This window comes from Nomia melanderi, unplaced genomic scaffold (genome assembly GCF_051020985.1).
Source record: "Nomia melanderi isolate GNS246 unplaced genomic scaffold, iyNomMela1 scaffold0061, whole genome shotgun sequence".
Lineage (NCBI taxonomy): Eukaryota > Metazoa > Arthropoda > Insecta > Hymenoptera > Halictidae > Nomia > Nomia melanderi.
Genome location: NW_027475176.1, coordinates 6491 through 23865, shown reverse-complemented (window position 1 = coordinate 23865; position 17375 = coordinate 6491). Strand labels below are relative to the sequence as shown.

General features: G+C 39.5%; 1 pseudogene; it reads right to left on the bottom strand.

The window, feature by feature from the left end:
- Window positions 1–15951: 15951 nt before the first annotated feature.
- On the bottom strand, window positions 15952–16132 carry LOC143175323 (U2 spliceosomal RNA; annotated as a pseudogene).
- Between the last annotated feature and the right edge of the window lie 1243 nt (window positions 16133–17375).

The following is a 17375-nucleotide window of genomic DNA, read 5'->3' as shown; positions in this document are numbered from 1 at the left end:
ACGATATAAAACTATGTAAAAATATATAAAACTATATAAAACTAATAAAACTATATAAAGCTAATAAAACTATATAAACCTATGTAGAACCATATAAAACTATGTAAAACTATATAAAATTAATAAAACTATATAAAACTATACAAAACTATACGAAACTAACAAAACTAAGTAAAACTACCGAAAATTATATAAAACTATACAAAACTATATAAAACTATATAAATCCATATAAAACTATGTAAAACTAATAAAACTATATGAAACTATACAAAACTATATAAAACTACTAACACTACTGAAACTATATAAAACTATATAAAACTATATAAAACTATGTAAAACTAAATACAACTATTAAAACCATATAAAAATACATAAAACTATGTTAAACTATATAAAGCTATGTAAAACCATATAAAACTACATAAAACTATACAAAACTATATAAAATTACCAAAACTATATAACACTATATAAAACTATATAAAACGATATAAGACGGTATAAAACTATGTAAAACTATGTAAAACTAATCAAACTATATGATACTATATAAAACTATATAAAACTAATAAAACTATATAAAACTATATAAGACTTTATAAAACTATATAAAACTATATAAACCTATATAAAACTATATAAAATTATATAAAACTATATAAAACTATATACAGCTATGTAAAAGTATATGAAACTACATAAAACTATATAAAACTATACAAAACTATATAAAACAATACAAAACTATATAAAACTATATAAATCTATATAATTCTATGTTCAACTATGTAAAACTATATAAAACTACATAAAACTATGTAAATCTACATAAAACTAAGCAAAATCATATAAAACTATATAAAAATATATAAAACGATATAAAAAAATTTAAAACTATATAAAACAATATAAAACTATATAAAACTATACAAAACTATATAAAATTACTAAAACGTTATAAAACTATATAAAACGATATAAAACTGTATAAAACTATGTAAAACCAATAAAACTATATGAAACTATACAAAACTATATAAAACTACTAAAACTACTAAAACTACATAAAACTACATAAAACAATATAAAACTGTATAAAACTATATAAAACTATATAAAACTATACAAAACTAAAATAAAATTACTAAAACTATATAAAACTGTATAAAACGATATAAAACTGTATAAAACTATGTAAAAGTTTATGAAACTACATAAAACTATATAAAACTATACAAAATTATATAAAACTATATAAAACTATGTAAAACCAATAAAACTATATGAAACTATACAAAACTATAGAAAACTACTAAACCTACTAAAACTGTATAAAACTACATAACAATATAAAACTATATAAAACTATATAAAACTATATAAAACTACATAACAATATAAAACTAAATAAATCTATATAAAACTATATAAGACTATACAAAACTATATAAAATTACTAAAACTATATAAAACTATATCAAACGATATAAATCTGTATAAAACTATGTAAAACTAATAAAACTATATAAAACTATATAAAACTATATACAGCTATGTAAAAGTATATGAAACTACATAAAACTATATAAAACTATACAAAACTATATAAAACTATATAAAACTATATAAAACTGTATAAAACTATATGGAACTATATAAAACTATATAAAACTATGTAAATATATATTAAACTATATAAAACTATATGAAGCTTTATAAAACTACATCAAATAATGTCAATTTATATAAAATTATATAAAACTACATAAATCAATATCAATATATATCAAACTGTACAAAACTACATAAAATGATAACAGTGTATATAAAACAATATAAAACTACATAAAACAATATCAATCTATAAAAGTTATATAAAACTATATAAACCTATATAAAACTATATAAAACTACATAGGACTATATGAAACAATTTAAAAAAACATAAAACTATCTACAACTGTAGAAAAGTATATAAATATAGATAAAACTATAGAAAAATATATAAAACTATATAAAACTAATAGAAATACATATAACTAATTAAAACTGTATTAAATAATACAAAACTGTATAAAACTGTATAGAACTAATAGAATTATATAAATCTAATTGAAACTGTATAAAATAATACAAAACTGTTTTAAAATTAACAGAACTATATAAAACTATATAAAACCACACAAAACTTCACAATAATATATATAACTGCATAGCACAATGTAAAAGGTGAAATACAATAAAAAGGAATACAAGACAATGTAAAACCGCGTAAAACTACATAATACTACAGAAACATGTATAATACTACTTAAAACTGTATAAAATAACATAGAACCTTAATATACTATACAATACTGTATAAAACTGTATAAAATTATAGAAAACTCGCAAAACACAGTTCCAGATCGCTTCTCGGCATTATGTTTAATATCTACGTGTGCTCGCATAACACGGATCCAGATCGCCTCCCGGGACTTACGGCTAATATGAACGCGTACTAGCATAACCCAAATCCAGATCGCCTCTCGGCATTATGGCAAAGATCGAAGTTTAGTCGCATAACACACATCCAGATCGCTTCTCGGCGTTATGGCTAAGATCAAAGTGTACTCGCATAACACACATCCAGATCGCTTCTCGGCCTAACGTCTCAGTTCAAAGTGTACTTGAATAACCCAAATCCAGATCGCTTCTCGGCCTTAAGGCTAAGATCAAAGTGTACTCGCTTAACACATATCCAGACGGCTTCTCGGCCTTATGGCTAACATCAAAGTGTACTCGAATAACCCAGATCCAGCTCGCTTCACTGCCTTATCGCTAAGGTCTATGTGTACACGCATAACACACATCCAAATCGCTTCTCGGCCTTACGGCTAAGATCAAAGTGTACACGAATATCCCAAATCCAGGTCGCTGCTCGACCGTATGGCTAAGATCAAAGTGTACTCGCATAACACACATCCAGGTCGCTTCTCGGCCTTATGACCAAGATCAAAGTGTACTCGCATAGCACACATCCAGATCGCTTCTCGGCCTTGTGGCTAGGATCAAAGTGTACTCGCATATCACACGTCCAGGTCGCTTCACGGTCTTATGGCTCAGATCAAACTGTAGTCGAATAACCCAAATCCTGATCGCTTCTCGGCCTCATAGCTAAGATCAAAGTGTACTCGCATGACACATCTCCAGATCGCTTCTCGGCCTTATGGCTAAGATCAAAGTGTACTCGAAAAAACCGTATCCAGTTAGCTTCTCGGCCTTATGGCTAAGATCAAAGTGTACTCGAAAAAACCGTATCCAGTTAGCTTCTCGGCCTTATGGCTAAAATCTAATTGTACTCGAATAACCCAAATCCAGATCGCCCCTGGGACTTATGGGTAAGATCAAAGTGTACTCGAATATCTCAAATGCAGGTCGCTTCTCGGCCTAATGGCTATGACCAAAGTGCGCGCTCATAACACACATCCATTTCGCTTCTCGGCCTTATAGCTGAGATCAAAGTGTAGTCGCATATCCCAAATCCAGTTCGCTACTCGGCCTTATGCCTAAGATCAAAGTCTACTCGCATGACACACATCCAGATTGCTTGTCGGCTGTATGGCTAAGATCAAGGTTTACAGGCATAACACACCTCCAGATCGCCTCTCGGCCTTATGGCAAAGATCAATGTGTACACGGATAACCCAAATCCAGATCGCTTCTCGGCCTTATGACTAAAATCTAATTGTACTCGAATAACCCAAATCCAGATCGCCCCTGGGACTTATGGGTAAGATCAAAGTGTACTCGAATATCTCAAATGCAGGTCGCTTCTCGGCCTAATGGCTAAGACCAAAGTGCGCGCTCATAACACACATCCATTTCGCTTCTCGGCCTTATAGCTGAGATCAAAGTGTAGTCTCATATCCCAAATCCAGTTCGCTACTCGGCCTTATGCCTAAGATCAAAGTCTACTCGCATGACACACATCCAGATTGCTTGTCGGCTGTATGGCTAAGATCAAGGTTTACAGGCATAACACACCTCCAGATCGCCTCTCGGCCTTATGGCAAAGATCAATGTGTACACGGATAACCCAAATCCAGATCGCTTCTCGACCTTATCGCTAAGATCAAAGTGTACTCGAATAATCGACATCCAGATCGATTTTTGACCTTATGGCTAAGATCAAAGTGTACTTGAATAACCCAAATCCAGATCGCTTTTCCGCCTTATGGCTAAGACCAGAGTGTACACGAATTAACCAAATCCAGATCGCTGCTCGGCTGTATGGCTAAGATCAAAGTATACTCGCATAACACACATCCAGAACGCTTCTCGCCCTTATGGCTAATATCAAAGTGTACTCGAATAAATCAAATCCAGATCGCTTTTCGGCTTTATGACTAAGGCCAAAGTGTACTCTCATAACACACCTCCAGATCGCCTCTCGGCCTTATGGCTAAGATCAAAGTGTACTCGCATAACACACATCCAGATCGCATCTGGGCCTTATGGCTGAGATCAAATTGTACTCGCATAACCAAAATCCAGATCGCTTCTAGGCCTTATGGCTACGATCAAAGTGTACCCGAATAACCCAAATCCAGATCGCTTCTCGGCCTTGTGGCTAAGATCAAAGCGTACTCGTATAACGCACATACAGATCGCTTCTCGCCCTTATGGCTAATAAGGCTTATATAGTTTTATAAAGTTTTATAAGGTTTCATATTGTTTTCTTAGTTTTATATAGGTATATATAGTTTTATATAGAGTTATACAGTTTTACATAGTTTTATATAGCTTTATATAGTTCTATATAGTTTTATATAGTTGTATATAGTTTTATACTGTTTTATATAGATTTGTATAGTTTTATATAGTTTTGTATAGTTTCATATAGTTTTATATAGTTTTATATAGTTTTATATAGTTCTATATAGTTTTATACATTTTTATGTAGTTTTATATAGTACTGTTTGTTTTATATAGTTTTACATAGTTTTATGTTGTTTTACATAGTTTTACATAGTTTTACATAGAATTATTTAGATTTATATAGTTTTATATAGTTTTATATAGTTTTATATAGTTTTATAAAGTTTTAGTAGTTTTAGTAGTTTTAGTGGTTTTATATAGTTTTGTATAGTTTCATATAGTTCTATTAGGTTTACATAGTTTTATATAGTTATATATAGCTTCATATAATATTATATAGTTTTACTAAGATTATATAGTTTTACATAGTTTTATATAGTTTTATATAGTTTTATATAGTTTTATATAGTTTTATATGGTTTCATATAGGTTCATAGAGTGTTATATAGTTTTATATAGTTTTATATAGTTTTATGTATTTTTATATAGTTGTATTAGTTTTATATAGTTTTATATAGTTTAATATATTTTTATATGGTTTTATATAGTTTTGTATAGTTTTATTTAGTTTTATGTAGTTTTACATAGTTTTATACAGTTTTATATCGTTTTATATAGTTCTATATAGTTTTAGTAATTTTATATAGTTTTGTATAGTTATATATAGTTTTATATAGTTTTATTTAGTTTTATGTAGTTTTACATAGTTTTATACAGTTTTATATTGTTTTATATAGTTTTATATAGTTTTAGTAATTTTATATAGTTTTGTATAGTTTTCCATAGTTTTATATAGTTTCATATAGATATATATAGTTTCATATAGTTTTATTAGATTCATTAGTTTGATATAGTTTTATATAGTTTCATATATTTTTATATGGATTTACATAGGTTTACATACTTTTATATACTTTTATTAGTTTTACAAAGCTTTATATAGTTTTATATAACTCTATATAATTTTATATAGTTTTGTATAGTTTTATATCGTTTAATATAGTTTTATATTGTTTTATATAGTTTTATATAGTTCTATGTAGTTTTAAATAATTTTATATAGTTTTATATTGTTGTATTTTTGTTTATACATTTCTATTGGTTCCATATAGTTTTATATGGCTTTAAAACGTTTTATATAGGTTTTTACAGTTTTATATAGTTTTATACAGCTTTACATTGATTTATGTTGTTTTATACTGTTTTATATAAGTTAATCGATTTATAAAGTTTTATTTTAGCTTTATAGAGTTTTATATAGTTTTATATAGATTGATATTGTTTTATGTAGTTTTATATAATTAAAATATGGTTTTAATAGATTTGTATAGCTTTAAATAGTTTTATATAATCGTATATTGTTTTCATAGTATTATTAGTGGTATTCTTTTTATGAGAGGTGATCTGGATGTGTGTCATGAGAGTACGCTTTCATCTTACCCATAAGGCCGAGAAGATGCCTGGATGTGCGTTATGCCAGTACGCATTGATCGTAACCATAAGACCGAGAACCGATCTGGATTTGGGTTTTTCGAGTACAATTTGATCTTAGCCATAAGGCCGAGAAGCGACCTGGATTTTGGTTATTCGAGTACACTTTGATCTTTTCCATAAGGCCGAGAAGCGATCTGGATGTGTGTCATGTGAGTACACTTTGATCTTACCCATAAGGCCGAGAAGGGATCTGGATGTGTGTTATGCGATTACACTTTGATCTTAGCCATACAGCCGAGAACCGATCTGGATTTGTGTTATGCTAGTATACTTTGACCTTAGCCATAAACCAGTGAAGCGATCTGGATGTGTGTTATGCAAGTACACTTTGATCTTAGCCATAAGGCCGAGAAGCGATCTCGATGTGGTTTATACCAGTACATTTTTGTCTTAGCCATAAGGCCGAGAAGCGATCTGGATGTGTGTTATGAGGCGTTTATTTCAAAACATGTTCCCCCGGCCTTACATGCTTCGGCCGGGGGTGGATACATAGTAGCGCCTTTATGGCGATGGCTAATTGATATATTAATTTTAGTTATGATAAAAGTTATCTAGAACCGCCTAGTTGCGGCCTTGGCTATATCGCATATAGATACATACAAGTAGATAGCTGAGTAGGCAAATAAACATAAATTAAAATAAAAGAATACGTTAAAATAATAAATAAATAAATAGATACATATAGATTAAGATTAGCGAATACAATAGAAATAACATAAATAAATAAATAAATAAATAAATAAATAAATTAATTAATTAATTAATTAATTAATTAATTAATAAATAAAAAGAAAGATAAAAAATGATAAATAAATAAGATCGAGGGATAGGTATGTACACTCTGGGTAGAGTATGTACACAAATTATAATTCCTTAGCCAGTTTCCGGTCATTAAGATGCCCGAGCCTTCGCCGTAGAAACTAACGCAAAGCAGAATAATATAACTTAAAGAAATAATACAAAAACAAGACAAAAATAAAAAGAAAAGTATTAATACATAAATTAAGTAGTCACAAAATATATTATAAAATATAAATAAATATATACGATTCGCAAACTTTTAGTGACAATATTTTGGTTAAACTGGGGCGTATGCGCGTTAGTGCAGGTTCATATAGATGGTAAGCAGCGTGTTGCAGCAGGCGATAGGAGTGAGCCAGGTTTAAAACCAAAACACATAAGTATTACATAAATAAATAAATAAAAGAGCAAATAAATAAATAAGCAAATAACAAAATAAATAAATAAGTAAATAAATAAAAATAAACACATATATAGATAAATAAATAAATAAATAAATAGATAGATAGATAAATAAATAAATAAATAAATAAATAAATAAATAAATAAATAAATAAATAAATAAATAAATAAATAAATAAATAAATAAATAAATAAATAAATAAATAAATAAATAAATGAATAAATAAATAAATGAATAAATAAATCAATAAATGAATAAATAAATAAATGACTAAATGAATAAATGACTAAATGACTAAATGACTAAATGACTAAATGACTAAATGACGAAATGAATAGATGAATAGATGAATAGATGAATAGATGAATAGATGAATAGATGAATAGATGAATAGATGAATAGATGAATAAATGAATAAATGAATAAATGAATATGAATGAATGAATAAATGAATAAATGAATAGATGAATAGATGAATAGATGAATAGATGAATAGATGAATAGACGAATAGATGAATAGATGAATAGATGAATAGATGAATAAATGAATAAATGAATAAATGAATATGAATGAATGAATAAATGAATAAATGAATAGATGAATAGATGAATAGATGAATAGATGAATAGATGAATAGACGAATAGATGAATAGATGAATAGATGAATAGATGAATAAATGAATAAATGAATATGAATGAATGAATAAATGAATAAATGAATAAATGAATAAATGAATAAATGAATAAATGAATAAATGAATAAATGAATAAATGAATAAATGAATAAATGAATAAATGAATAAATGAATAAATGAATAAATGAATAAATGAATAAATGAATAAATGAATAAATGAATAAATGAATAAATGAATAAATGAATAAATGAATAAATGAATAAATGAATAAATGAATAAATGAATAAATGAATAAATGAATAAATGAATAAATGAATAAATGAATAAATGAATAAATGAATAAATGAATAAATGAATAAATGAATAAATGAATAAATGAATAAATGAATAAATGAATAAATGAATAAATGAATAAATGAATAAATGAATAAATGAATAAATGAATAAATGAATAAATGAATAAATGAATAAATGAATAAATGAATAAATGAATAAATGAATAAATGAATAAATGAATAAATGAATAAATGAATAAATGAATAAATGAATAAATGAATAAATGAATAAATGAATAAATGAATAAATGAATAAATGAATAAATGAATAAATGAATAAATGAATAAATGAATAAATGAATAAATAGATACTTAAATAAATAGGCAAATACATAAATAAATAAATAAATAAATAAATAGATAGTTAAATAAATAGACAAATACATAAATAAATAAATAAATAAATAAATAAATAGATAGTTAAATAAATAGACAAATACATAAATAAATAAATAAATAAATAAATAGATAGTTAAATAAATAGACAAATAAATAAATAAATAAATACATAAATAAAGAAATATATAAATAGCTAAAACAATGGACAAATAGGTGGATAAATAAATATGTAAATAGTTAAAACAATAAATAAGTAAATAATAATAAATAGATAAATAAATTGGCAAACACCTGGCTGTTACAGCTGTGGAAAGATAACTGTGCCATAATATGAAATGAATAGAAAGAGTACGAAAGTTGATAGATTAAAAAGAACCAGTGTCCCATCACTAGTAAAATAAGAAAACTAAAGATTGATAAAAAGCGGTTAAGTAATGTCAAAAGTCGATAAATAAAACAGAAGAAAAGTAGTAGTTTAATTAAAACAAATAATAATAGATAGCATAAAAAAGAGAGAAGCAAGAATTAAAATAGATAGTTAAAAGATTAAGAGGGATAGTTGAAAATATTAAAAGCAAAGTGCATAAGTATAGGTTGTTAGTTAAAATTCCATAGTTATTAAAATAATAAAATATAGCTCACAGACACTTGGTTAATGGTTAGGTATCAACTTTTGTACTTACCCTATCGCTGCCTCCGTCTGCTGCTCCTCTACCTAAGTCGGGGGAGTTGACCCCCGCAGTTCTTAAATGGGTCGGCCTGGATCAGGGGCCGGGACATCCTCAGTGAGGGCCTCGCGATACTGGCGAACTCCCGAGACGTGCTCCACGTAGATATCCCGGCTCCACCGGACAATATCCGACACAATGAGCCGGCGCATCAGAGATGCGTACCGATTACCGATACGCAAAATCTTCAACACAGACTCATTGGCCGGATCCCAGGAGCCGAGGGCACCGACGACGATCGCGGAGACCGCCACCCGATAACCGCGCCCTCCGAGAACGTCGGCCAGGGGCTTTTACTTCTGTATCTTTCGCGCCCTGGCCTCCTCGAATGAAATATATTCGTTCTCGAAGGGCACGGTAACATCGACGATGACGATGCTCCTTGAGGGCTCGTGCCTGACAACGATGTCAGGCCTAAGAGCCCCCAGATGCCCGTCGATGCCCTCGACCGTCCGGTTAACCCTTAATTCCCCTGGGAGCCGGCAGGCCTTAGCGATGCGGGAAACCACCGCATCGTGGCGAAGTTGCCAGGCCGCCGAATGCAGACGACAGTGGCAAAGGACGCGGGGAAGGGATTCGAGCTCCGCCCCACAGCGCCGGCAACGCTTATCTCCCTCACCCCAGCGTCTTGCCCCGTTAAGAGGCAAGACGTCAAGGCGAGCTCGGTGAATGAAGCGCCAATCGGCGAAGCGGGTGAAGTTGCCGCCGCGGAGGAAGTGGTTTGAAGCACCACTCCGCGACGACACCCCGAATACCTTCCCCTGGTCCTTCTTACGCTGAAGGCGTAGGTGGTAATATTCTACCACTGCCATCCGCAATCGGCGAATCATCTGGACCCTCGCCACGGGCGGGACAATGGTCTCCCGATCGCGAGAACCACTGAGCGTAATCGCGAGCTAAGATCTCTCCTCGCTCCACTGCCAACGCAATCCGAGCAGGTCCCGACTCCTGCGTGCCGCGTTCCGTGCCCTCGACCACAGCGAAGAAATGTCCCCCCCGTCCCTGGCGAAGTACCCCTTCAGCGAACCAGAGAGGTACTCGGCCAGGTCATTGTTCGACGGGTTGGTATGGCCGATTTTCCTGGCTACAGCCTCGCGCAGCGAGTTCCAGTTCAACTCCCTGACCACCGCATCATCCGCCGTCAAAAGACGGAACGCATGAGCGATGGTCAGGACGTCGGCCATGTCAGCAAGCGGAAGCAGTCCATATCCCCCCCTACTAGGTGGGAGGTAGACTACTTCCGCGCTGGCCCGCTGCGGGAGGTTGAGCCAGGACTTGGCCATACGTCGAATCTCTTTGTCGACAGTAATTAAGGGACGTTTCTCCGCGTGGGCTCCCCGCAGGTAGAAGTCGAGGCGTGGCAGTATAAAAGCTGCCACGGTCTCGGCCTTCTGCCACGGGGCCAAGAGGGAACGGTCGACGGCCTGCAGGTCCTGGACCAGCTCTTCGATCGTCAACAGTGGGGTTTAACGGACCTGAAACCTTGTGGGAACGCCCAGGTGTTCGTAGGTCTTACCGGCTGCCAGGGCGCGCATTTCCTGACCCTGGATGGTGAAGCGAGTGGACGGATCTCGCGCGGCCCCCTACCACGATGGTGGAGGGTCGCGCATTTTGCGGGATTAAACTGCAATCCGATGCCACTCGCCGCAGCACCCACTGCCTTTAGCAGCGTTTCCATACCCTCCGGGGTGTCGGCGATCAACGCGAGATCGTCCGCGTACGCCAGGACACTGTGCCGATGGCCGTGCAGCGTGTAACCCGCCGAGGTCCCAGTAGCTGCGCGCAGCACCGGTTCCAGGGCGAGGTTAAACGCCACAGGGCTCATCAGACAGCCCGGGCGCACCCCGGAGAGGATCGGAACGGGGTCGGTAAACCCGTCGGCTTTCAGCACCCGTGTGGTGCAACCGTGGTACATACTCTTCAGAATATTCTGAAGAGTAGAGGGAACCCCGGCCTCCACGAAGGATTGGTAGATGGAGGCGTGGGGGACCGAGCCGAACGCGTTCGCCAGGTCCAACCACGCCACCACTGCCTGACGCCCCCACCTGCGAGCGTCTGTAAGGGCCCCCTGCAACACGAAGTTATGTTCATAACACCCCTCGTACGGCAAGAAGCCCTTTTGCGCGGGACTTAGGCGCTTGTTCTGGACCGACCACGCGACGAGACGGTCAGCCAGAACAGCGGCGGAGAGCTTCGGGGTCGTGTCAGATATGGCCAGCGGTCGCCAGTTTTGACAGGTCGTGGCGATCGCCCTTTTTGTGCACAAGCACAGTGTTGGAAATTTTCCAACACGAGGGGACCGACTCCAGACGAAGACACAAATTGAACAAAGAGGTCAGCAAATGTGACCCCGGATCTGCCCTTTTTAGATCATTGTAAGTTAGACCGTCGGGACCGGGCGCAGAGTTTGTCATACGCCTGATCCGACGATCTACCTCACTCATTTTTAAGAGCTTCACCAAGGCCACATTGCTGGCCTCGTTTGGAGCCTCGATGGAAGGCGGGGGAGGCCTAGCTCCCAGGTTCCCTGCCGGTAAGTACATGTTGAGAAAGTACTCATGTACCCTGTCCTTAGGCACTTTGCAGTGCAAGGACGGGCCCATGAGCACCTCCTGAACAGCACGCCGGCGGTTCTGCCTGAAGAGCCGTTGTATCCGCGTAGCCTCCCTTACCTGGTCTCCCCGCGTTGGTCCACCTGCCAACACAGGACGATCGCGGTGACCGTTCGAACCGCGAGCCGCTTGGTCGCCCGACACGCCCCTAGCTCTCGCAAGCCGTTGGGGCCTATCCGTCCCGCCCCCTCTCGTGGTCGGTCCCCCGACTCTGAAGCCCTGCAGGTATGCTGCGATTTCCCTCGCAACATCCTCCAGCTGCTCCAGGGAGCCAGCGTTCTGCGCAATGCCGATCAGCAACTCTCTCTCCGAAGGAAACGCTATCCCAACCAAAGGCCGGATGGCGCCCCTTCTTCGAGAGGAATGCCCGGATGCCGCAGGACGCCTGGGCTCACGAGGTCCCGAGGCACGCGAGGGTGCGGTCGTTCTGCGACTTCTCGCAGGTGCGGTCGCCTCCGTCGCGGAGGCAGGAGCACCCCTCACGGTTACATCAACGGTGACGGGCCTCCGATTATCCCTCCCCGCGCGATTTAAAACTACCCCTTCCCGCAAAGTAAAAAGGGAGCCGGGGGCACTACGTGGGACACTCGGGAGTAGCGAAAGGCTAAACGATGTTACGCTACTCACCGAGGGCGCCCCGGAGCACCCTGCTCCAGGCCGATGCGCGTTATTGTGCGCGGCGCTGTTGTTGTTGTTGCTGCTGCTGCTGCTGCCCGGTGGCGGCCGGGCGGGGGACTTTTCTCGCGGTGGTAGAGGAGGCGTCGTCGTCCTCTTCTCTGGCGGCAGCGGCTGCGCCTCCTCTTCGGACGACGAGCTCGACAACAGGATCCCGCGGTGGTGGCGTCGGCGGGATCCAGCGGCGATTCGCCACGGCTCCGGTGATGATTCCGGGGTTGCGGCTGCCCCGGCCGGCTGTGGCACCTCCACCTCTTCGATGGGTGGGAGGAGCGGGGCCGCTGGAGATGGTGGTAGCGGCCTGGCTACCATCGCTCCTCCTACAATAGGCTGGGGGGTCATTATCGGATGGTCGGCGGCGTCCTGGGGCTACGGTGCTTCCTCGGTGGGGGGCTGCGTCTTGGTGGTGGTGGTGATGGCCCGGGCGGTGTAGGGGTGGCCCTGGTTGCTGTACGCAGCCCCCTTTCCGGCGCGACGTCTATCGGCGAGGGAGGTGACGTGTAGGAAGGGGTGCCCGCTGTGACGGCGGCGTATGATGGCGAAGCCGCTGTCCTTACCCCCGAGGGTTTCCTTTGGGCGGCCTGACGTGGTGATGGGCCGCTGGAGGGACCCTTCCCTTGAGCCACCGCCCTTGGAGATGGAGTTTGGGCGGTGGGTGTCCCTTCTAATCTCGGGGGCGTTCTTCTGGCTCCGGTCGGAGCCGCTACCGTCCCCGTGTGGTGGTGGTGGTTCTTCTGCCCACCTCCACCGGGGCGCTGGCACACCTCGTACCCCGTGTCACCCGCCCTTGGGTGGTGGTGGGCGGGGTCTTGACGGGTGGGGTCCTCGCTGGAGGGGTGCCAGTCGACCCCCTGGTAGCGGGGGCCGTTCTTCTGCCCGGTGGGGTGAGCCTCGTTGTGGTAGCGGCTGAGGGATCGGAGCCCCTCCCGGTAGCAGGCGCCCTTGCAGCCGGCGGCGATGTCATAGGAGCAGCCGACCCCGATCGCCGCGGCGGGCTGCCGCTCTTATTGACCGGTAGCGTTCCCTTGGGTTTGGTGTAGATTGGTTGTGGGGCGAGGGGTCGGGGGCGCGGGCCGGGCGCTGGTAGTCGGCCCAATGGTGATGGTTAGCGTGGGAGTGCTGGACCGGCTTCAGGGCCGCGCTTTGCCCCCCCCCCCTAGCCGCCGGTCTCGTTGTCGTCGTCTTCGTCGTCGTCCTCGTAGTCCTCGTTGTTGTCCCCGTCGTAGTTGCAGATGTTTTAGCTGTTGCCGTTGTTGTTGCCGCTGCCGCCATTGTGCGCCGCGTCGTGCAGGTGGTGATTGCCGTCCCCGTTGAATCCCTCGTCGTAGAAAGGGTGTGGGTGGGCGGCTACGTCGCGGCGCACGTCGTTTGCGGGGCCGGGGACTGGGCCGCCAAATTGGCAGCAGCTAACGCAACAGCGCGCGGTTCTACGGAGGCGAATAACGCGGAACTCCCCCGACGAGAGGTGTTGCTCCAACCGGTCGAACCTGTCACGGGAACTGTACAAGTCCCACACGGATTGTTCTGTTGGTCGGATTTGTGTAAAAAGTCGCGGTGCAGCCTCTCCACCTTGAGAGGATACCTCCCATCGCCGGTGAAGCTGCACTCACGACACTTGTACGTCAATACAACGCCCGGATGATGTTTCCGGGCGTGCTTTGTCAAATCCGTGTGGGACTTGTACACGCCACTCATCCTGATCCCGGGGACACCGAAGCAGGCAGGGCATCGGAACTCCGCCGGGTAGGGAGTCACCAGGGCGAGATTATTACTCCCCTCGGTAGTGCAGGAGGTGACTGACGCACTATCACCGCGGTCCTGCATCGCTCTTAAGACTAAGTCCTACGCTAAGTGAGACAGAAGAAGAGACAGAGTTGCTGTGGCAAATATTTCTAAGTGCCACAGCGAGGCGAAACGGGGAGGATAGACAGAGTGGGAATAACAGAGGAAGAGAAGAGAAAACTAAGTCCAAAGCGACAGAAGGAATACCGCCACGCGCTAACACCCTACTGACTCCGCCGGCACTAAGTCCGGTGTCGAAGACTGCCTGAAAAAATGACAGCCTCCGACGTGGCAGTCGGTAGGGAGACTAACAGGTGACGGTTACGAAGGAGTGCAGCGATCTCGATGGAGGAAGAGCGACGGAATCACCCACTCCACCGAGGACTGCACTAACTAACGGGTGAGTGGAGTCAGCCTCCACGCGGGCGGTGACTGAAGGGAAAAGAAGGAAGTGGAGGCGCCACTCGACTCGGACCTCACGCGTCCCGGTCCGTTGATACACTTCAACGGATGAGAGAGATCGGAGGAGTGGGTGGACGCGTAGGGGTAAGGTAGAGGACTACCGACGATGATTCGAGCACCGCAGACGGCTGGAGACCGGCTGCGTTACCCTCCTCACTGCCGGGGGGATAGAAAGAGAAGAGAGACTCACTCGGCGCAGGAGTCCAGCGATGCAGGAGCTCTCTCCGAGGGGAATAACACCTCGCTCCTGATTCCTGATCCAGCGGAGGTAGACGTGGATCAGGCGAGCCGTCCTTCCCGTCGGGGTTGCCGATGGCCAAGTCCTGGTGGGTCGTAGCGGTGTTGGGTGACCCACGTAGAGGAAGACCAGGGCTGATGGGGTTGGCCTGTGGTGGTTGTTGGCGTCCAAGTAGAGGGCTGGTTGTCCTAGGACCCTCTTAGACCCTCAGTAGACCCTGGTCGTCCTCTCCCTCGGTTGTCCACGGAAGCAGGATGGTGGGCGGCGCAGGTGGTGATGCGCAGGTGATCCTCCCGCGCAGGTGGGCGGCGCAGGTGTACTCCCGCGCAGGCTTGATCCGGTCCCGTGGCGAAGGCACTTTATCACACTTTACCGCACAACACCTCGAGCACTGATCGTGAACAGACCTTGCCGCGCACACGCCCGATCGCAACTCGGCCCGCACTGTTGCGTAGTACCGCGGCGGGTGAATTTACCGAGATTTCGGGACTTCGCGGAGCCAGAATATTAAGGGGCTTACTCTTTGGAGTCCCGAGTCGGTCCAGCAGGTGAAAAAAAATAAGAGCTCTAATTAGCAGCGCTAATTGAGCCGTTTCTGGCGGCACTGCAGTGCCGGACCGACTCACGGCGGAAGTGGAGCGAGCCCTAGTGATCCGCCTGAATCCAAAAATCGGGTTAATTTTCTGACTCCGCGATGCGGAGTGTATCAGATATTAAGCTGATAAGAACAGATAAAAAGCGCTTTATTCACAAAGAATGTTCCCCCAGCCTTACATTGTTTGGCTGGGGGTGGATACATAGTAGCGCCTTTATGGCGAAGGCAAAATAGTTGATATAACTCTATAGCGTCTGTCGCTATTTTCAGATCTCAATCGGCGGTGGCTCTTATCTCATAAACACCTTAGCATTTATATGAATCTAGCAAGAGTCTGAATATGTATATACTAGTGGAAGTAGATAGTTAATCGAATAAATAGCCAAACTAGAATAAATTATATAAATAAATAAATAATAGTAGCGTAGATTAAATAAACAAATATACATAGCATACATAAATATAAACAAGAAAAGAAGAGGCACAGAAATATATAAATATACATAAATAAATAAATAAATAAATAGATAAAATAAATAACCAAACAGAAATAAGCGAGAATAAACATTAAAGATTAAATAAACAAATATACATAGCATAAATAAATATGGACAAAATAAATATAAGTGTAGATATATAGCTAAAGGTAATTTTCAATATATACAATTCAGTGGTTAAATATGTACATAATATGTAGTTCCTAGTCAAATCCGGGCTCTACTGTGCCCAGGCCTTCGCCATAGAAAACAGCACAAAAATAAAATAAAATAAATAGATATATAAATATAAATACGATTAAAAGCATCTCAGTAGCGGCTATTTCGCATTTCAATTAGGGCGCATGCGCGGAAGTGCAGTTATAGAGAAGCGGTTAGTATAGAATTAGAGTAGGCGGTTGAGGCAGGGAATGATTAAAATGAATAGATCAGATAGATAAAATAATCAAGTAAATAAATAAATAAATAATAAATAATAAATAAATAAATAAATAGATAAATAAATAAACTGGGATAAAAAAATCAGAAATATAAAAAAATTAAAGAAAAATAAAAGAAAGAGTACCAAATTGATGAATAATTAGAACCAGTGTCACATCACTAATTAAGAAATCGTTACCAAATCTCGTAGTTAGTTCAGAAAGAAAAAATAAACAGATATGTAAATAAATATGTAAATAAATAAATATGTAGATGAATAAATATGTACATAGATAAATATGTGAATAAATAAATGTGTACATAAATAAATAAATACGTAAGTAGAATGAAAGAAAAAAGAAAAAAATATGTAACTAAATAGACAAATATATCGTTAGTCAGTATGTTTGAAATGGTTAAGTAAATAGATAAATAAAAACCAGGAAAAGAATATAATTAAATGAGTTAATAACTAAATAAATAAGTAGTTA